General features: G+C 45.7%; 1 pseudogene across 1 annotated transcript in view; it reads right to left on the reverse strand.

The window, feature by feature from the left end:
- Positions 1-3,558: 3,558 nt before the first annotated feature.
- Positions 3,559-6,378, reverse strand: part of LOC110317059 — a 12,264-nt pseudogene continuing 9,444 nt past the window's right edge. The window contains exon 2 of the transcript XR_002380297.1: positions 3,559-5,128. The product of XR_002380297.1 is annotated as a ubiquitin-conjugating enzyme E2 Q2 pseudogene (transcript). The remainder of the gene's footprint in view (positions 5,129-6,378) is intronic.

Genomic DNA, 6,378 nt, shown 5'->3' on the forward strand with positions numbered 1-6,378 from the left:
GGGAGTGGGTGGGTAGGGGAACAGAGGTGGGGGGAGGGGTATGGGAATCTTTCGGGATAGCATTTGAAATGTAAATAAAGAAAATAATAAAAAAAAAAAAAAAAAAAAAAAAGACTGCTCTTCTGAAGGTCCTGAGTTCAAACCCCAGCAACCACATGGTGCCCTCTTCTGGTGTGTCTGAGGACAGCAACAGTGTACTCACATACATGAAATAAATAAATCTTTTATTTAAAAAATGCAGTTCTTATGGGGAAATGCTTTTTGTTTGGTTGGTCTGGTTTTTTTTTTTTTTTTTTTTTTGCAGGGGGGGTTGGGGTGGGACCATATCAAGACAGGGTTTCTCCCTGCAGCCCTGACTGTACCTGGAACTCACTTTGTAGATCAGGATGTTCTTGAACTCAGAGGTCTGTTGGCCTCTACCTCCCAAATGCTGGGATTAAAGACATGTGCCAATTCCAGCTTTTTTTTTTTCTTTTCATTTTTAATTACACATTGGGGAACGGGCACGTGAATAACCGGATCTCCCTGGAACTGGAGTTACAGGCGGTTGGGAGGCATCATGTGGTGTTGGGGACTGAACCAGGTCCTCCACAAGAGCAATAAGTGCTCTTAACCCCTGAGCCATCTCTCTAGGCCTGGGGAAGATGGTTTGTTTGTTTTTTTAAGGGTCAGATGACTGAGTTCTAGAGCAGACTGAACTATATAAGCAAGAAACTATCTCAGAACAAAACAAAAAACAGTTAGATCCAAAGTTTGTTCTCTACCCTGCCCACTGCCTGTCTTTATTTAATTAAATTCTATTTTATTCATCTCTGTAATCTCTGCAATCACGATAATACAGTGATCGATGGAAATTCTGAATTAAAACCCTGTGTCTCCTTCTTGTGAAATGTCCCCCTCTCTGCATCTATTCCTGAAATAGCCGTTCCCAGAACAAGGCTCCGTTGTGTTAAGGATACTCCAAGGCTGGTTGACTAACTAGAACTGTCGTGGGTTTTGAGACATTCTGGAAGGTTGCCCGTCTAGAGCCAAATTATCTTGGGCTATCTTTAGTCCCCTTAATGGCCAGCTATTCATTGCTCACCTCTGTGTTTGACCTAGCATCTTTGTGACATTACATAAATTCTCTTGGAACATCCAGACTCCTAATTTCTACCAACACGAAGGCTAAGAATGCCATCAGAAGTATCTGAGGCCTGAAGCAGAATTTCCCCTACTTGGCAATAACACACCTACCCAATGTTTCTACTAATACATTCTTAAGCACCTTGATTTATGACTTTGTTCTGTTACTATAAAAAAAAAAAAAAAACTTCGTGAAACTATTGTGCTAGAACATGGTATTTGGGTCAACCTGAATCCCTGCTCCCATGTACAATCAATTCACATTCAGCTCCTGAATAAGCCAGTTCTTATCCCCTATTGTGTGAGAGCTGTGTGTTTAAGTCAGCAGTGCCAGTAACCCTGAGCGTCCAGCTTCTGCCTGCCTCCCATTCTCTTGGCCTCTGCGAAACCAACCTGATATTGTCTTCTGAGACTCTGGAACTGCACATGTGGGTATCCATCTGTCTTTTCTATTTTGTCTTTAAGGTTAGAAGCCAGAGCAGACAAAACTGACTGTTGACACTCTGTGAAACAGCAAGCAAAAGAACCCCAGAAAGCATACAGCAGAAGAAAGAACCCCAGAAAGCATATAGCTGTGGGGAGCGGGTGTGCTAAGCCCCGTGGTCCCTGTTTGCCAAGAGCCTGAACTCTATGTGGGGAGCAGGGGTGACGAGTCCCGTGTTCCCTGGCTGCAAGAATCTGAGTCTGCTGAGCCTGTGCGGATGATCCTGTGCTGCCTGCCTGCTGAGTCACTGGACTATCATCTCTGTGCACCCTGGCTGAACTCTGAAAGGATCCAGGAGAGGTGGGAGGGATTAGGTCAGGACTGATGTAAACAGGATGCACCCCAGGCGGGAGGGAGAATGTTGTTTTGAAGGAGCTCAGAGGACTGAGAAAAACAGGATGTGCCCGGAGGGAGGGAGGAGAATGCTGTGGGAAAAAGCTGTAAACAGTTCAGTTGGAGAAGAGTTGGAGAAGGGTTAAGTTGGAGTTGGTTGGAGCCAGGAGAGGGTTAGAGAAAGCCGTTTGTGAGAGGGAGAGGAAAAAGCTGTTTGGAGAGATCTGTTTGGAACCTTCCTTGGCGTTTGTGTCATTCCCCCACCCCACCCCCGTCTCTGCCGGTCAGAGTTCGGGGGTTTGGGACAATAGCAGAAGAAAGAACCCCAGAAAGCATATAACCGAAGGGATGAAGGGGGGAGTCAGTGGCTACCTTGTGCCAGGTCATCCCCGCTGCGGGTCTCAGACTGGTCTCTGCTCCGATTCAACCTGAGGCTCGCTCCCACAGGTGCCTGGGAAATATGAACACACGCCAATTGCAGTCTGTTCATGCTGCACCCATCCCAGACACCGCTGAGGTTAGAGGCTTGCTTGCCTTGCTTTTCCGGGCAAAAACTTCAATAATCCCAGAGTCTACAGACTGGGAACATATCTCCATACGGCTAAAGACTGATGTTCCTGATCACTTTTGAACCAAATCATACCAATGGGCTTTCTTCTAAAGGCTTGTGACAATAAAACAAATACTTCGTATTTTTTACTGGTAGGGTGGGTGTGGAAAGGGAACCCTACTGTAGGTGTGAATCTACAAATCCCTCAGTTCACCTTATTTTAGGGGGGGAACACAGGTAACCAATATAAATGGGGGGGAGGGTTCTGGTTTGGCTTCGTTTTGCTCTTTGGACATGGGGTCTTCGATTGTTGTGGTCTGAATAGGTACGGCTACCATAGGAAGCGGCACTATTAGGAGGTGTGGTCTCGTTGGAGGAAGTGTGTCACTGTGGGGTTGGGCTTTGAGGTCTCCTATTCTTAAGCTACACCCAGTGTGGTACAGTCTCTCCTGCTGCTGCCTGTGGATCAGGATGTAGAACTCTCAGCTCCTCCAGCACCATGTCTACCTGCACAGTGCCATGCTTCCCAGTGTACTGAGAGTAGACTGAATGCTAAAATTGTAAGCCAGCCCCCATTAAATGCTTCCCTTTATAAGAGCTGCCTTGGTCGCATTGTCTCTTCACAGCAATAAAGCCCTAAGGTAATAGTTACTAGAGAAGTTGGGGACTCCTCTGGGTATCTCAGTCTCACTGGTAGAAGAGTTTGGGAATGGATTTAATAAAAGTCAACCCAGAAGCTTCTGCGATAAGGAAGATGGAGGAAATGAGGAAAGAAAGCCACAGCATCTGTAAGCAGTGACATGGGAGAAGGTGGGATAAATAACTTAGAAAAACATGGAGAGGACCCAAGATGTCTGAAACAGGATGCCCAAGCTTTGGCAAGAAGTTGAGAGAAGAAAAAAGGAGTTGGTTAGGTTTTTTTTGTTTGTTTTGTTTTGTGTTTTAAAGATAAAATTGTACCTGTCTGAGTCAGGATTTAAAAAAGATGGACAGGCCTAACAGTTGACACCATAGCAACTGCATAAGGGCAGGAATTCTGGGAAGGAAGAAATTTTTTTTATTATTATTATTTTTTTATTTTTTCTAAGACAGTATTGGACACTGGTAAAACTTTTATTAGCACTAAATGGAACAAATGTTTGTAAAAACTCATTATCCCCTCCCTTCACCACCCCCACCACCCCCATAGCCTAATAAACTAGCATTATCTAAAGTCACAACTGACTGGCCTACTTAACACATTTCACTTAATCAAGGAACATAGATGACTGAAAATGGAGTTAGGATGATTTATCAAGAAAAACCACATTAAGGCTCACAGTTCAACCCAAGACCCTCACAGTAAGCAAAATGAAAAGGTTGGAACTTCTACTGGTGGTCAGTTGAGAGATTATCCACTAAAACACCAATTAGCTAATAACTTTCTCACTACTGTTACAAATACCAAATACATGGCAGTCTACCATTTACCCATCTTTCTGCGGAGGAGTGAACCAGCCTGACTTCTCATGCTTCAGCACCACGGAGTTATAGACCAGTCTGGCCATTTGTTCATTATATTGATTCTTTTTTACTCCAAAGCACACCCTAGCATTGCCTTTGACTAAGGTGGCATTGATCTGCAAGATGACCGATTCTATGGAGTAGGCGCTGCTCCAGCCCTGTCTGGTGAGCAGTTCCATGCACAACGCTCCCCCTTCCAAGACATAACCGTCAGAGAGTACAGGCAACTCGACGCGAACAAATGGAGGGTCAAACGGAAAGTTATCTTTGAAAGAGAAGTTAAGCAAAATATAGTCTATGCCTTCTTTTTCTTTCAAGCGCTGAAGGTCACCGTACAAGGCACTATCAGGGTCAACCTTCCTCAGTTTAACGTGCCAGTCATACAAGCTGTCGTTTATCAGTTCCACGGAATAAGTCCCCGATTTGTAACTCTGTGATCTGTATATCTCTCTGAGTTCCTTCATAAGTCTATTCGAAGCACGCACTGAGCCAGACATGGCACCGCTCGAATGCTCTTGCCATAGGTTTTTCTGGATACTCTCTAATATGACCAAATCCTCTTTCTCAAGCCCTTCATTCTCTGACGTTTTCTCACTACTGGTCTCTTCTTCTTTCAGCTCATAATGATCCAAGTCTTCCAGTCCGTAAGCTGCATCTTCGTCTTCTGAAGGCACCTCTTTGATGGTGGCCTTCTGAGCGACAGGGACCGGCTGGTCCAGCATCTCCACATCCAGGTGCTCAGGCAGGTTATATAAGCTGCAGAATTCACAGATCAGCCACTTGAGTTGCTGACTAAGCGAACTGTCAGGCTTTGAATCTTCTAGGCGTTCCAGGATCGATGTGAGATCTGGATCGTCAGAGTCCACGAACCACATCACCGGTGAAGATGGGTAGGACTCGGGGATGGTGCAGTGCAAGGTGAGCAGCGGTGGCGAGGGCGGGCTGCCCGCAGGTGCCTCCGGCACCAGGAACTGACACTGTAGCTCATCCAGGTGCCAGCTCACGATGCGCAGCTGCTCGTGGTCCTTGTGGAAGGTAGACGCTAGGAACTCCAGCTCAGCCTTAAGCCCTGACAACATCCTTCCTCTCCGTTCTTCCCAGACGTGTGGAAGCGAAGTGGCCCTGCAAGATGCCTGATCAAAATGTATTATCTTAGAAAGGGATAAATATTCTTGCCATCCCTTTAGCATGGAGAATCCATCTTCCTAAGAGGCTGTCTCTTAGCCAGGCAATGGGCCAGCCCAACTGGATGTGGAGTCTCCACCCAGGCTAGAGATTTCATTTACTTCATGAGAAGAAAATAATTTTTCTCATTTAATGGCTATCCAACACTACTGTAACAATATAACACAGGCTGACCTTGAATCCCTTCTGCCTTTGACTCCCAAGTTTTGAGATTAGAGATGTGTTCCACCATGCTTAGCTAAATATGAAGTTAGATATGAGTGCAAGCTGAGCACACTGCATGGTGTATACTTATAATCCCAGCACTTGAGAAGCTGAAGCAGGAGGGTTGCTATGACTTCAAGGCCAACTCATGCGGGCTACATCATGAGTTATGGTTATGCCCGGACTATAGAATAAGGCTGTCTCAGAAAGAGAGAAAGCCAGGGCTGGAAAGACCATTCAACAATTCAGAGCACTGACCGGGGTTCAATTCCCAGCACCCAACACAAAAACTTACAACTGTCTGTAATTCTAATTCCAGGAGACCTGATATTGTTTTCTGGCCTCGATGGGCACCAGGAATGCATGTGGTTTGCAGATATACATGCAAGGAAAATACCCATACACATATGGAGTAGGTCAGGAGGGCAGGGGAAGGAAAGGCTGGACCACGTGTGTTAGGTGTACAGCTTTAATCCTACATCAATCCCAGTGAAAAGAGTGCCCCACAGGCTGCCCTCCGCGATAGTATGATGGGGATATTTTCTCCACTGAGGCTCCCTCATCTTAGATGACTGTAGTTTTTGCCAAGATGACAGAAATCTAACGAGGACAGTGGTGCCCACCCGTAATCCCAGTGCTCAGGAGAGAGAGGCAGGAGGATCAGATGAACAATAAATGTGAGGCCAGTCTCATGACACCGTCTCAGAAAACAAGAACAAATAACAACAAAACCCTTTACAATCCTCCTGCCTCTGCCTCACAAGTGTGGTCGTCGTCATCGAACAACAGGAAGACAGTCTTAGGGACTTAGGAAGCTAAGTGAGCACCTTAGTCCCTGTCCTATTGCTATGAGGAGACATCATGACCAAGGCAGCTCTTGTAAGAAAAATAAATAAAATTAAAATAAAGCCCTTAATTGGGGCTGACTTACAGTTTCAGAGGTCATTGCATTATTTCAGCATGGAAGCAGGCGAAGAGAGGAGGAGGAGGAAGA

This window comes from Mus pahari, chromosome 2 (genome assembly GCF_900095145.1).
Source record: "Mus pahari chromosome 2, PAHARI_EIJ_v1.1, whole genome shotgun sequence".
In the NCBI taxonomy this organism is placed as follows: Eukaryota; Metazoa; Chordata; class Mammalia; order Rodentia; family Muridae; genus Mus; species Mus pahari.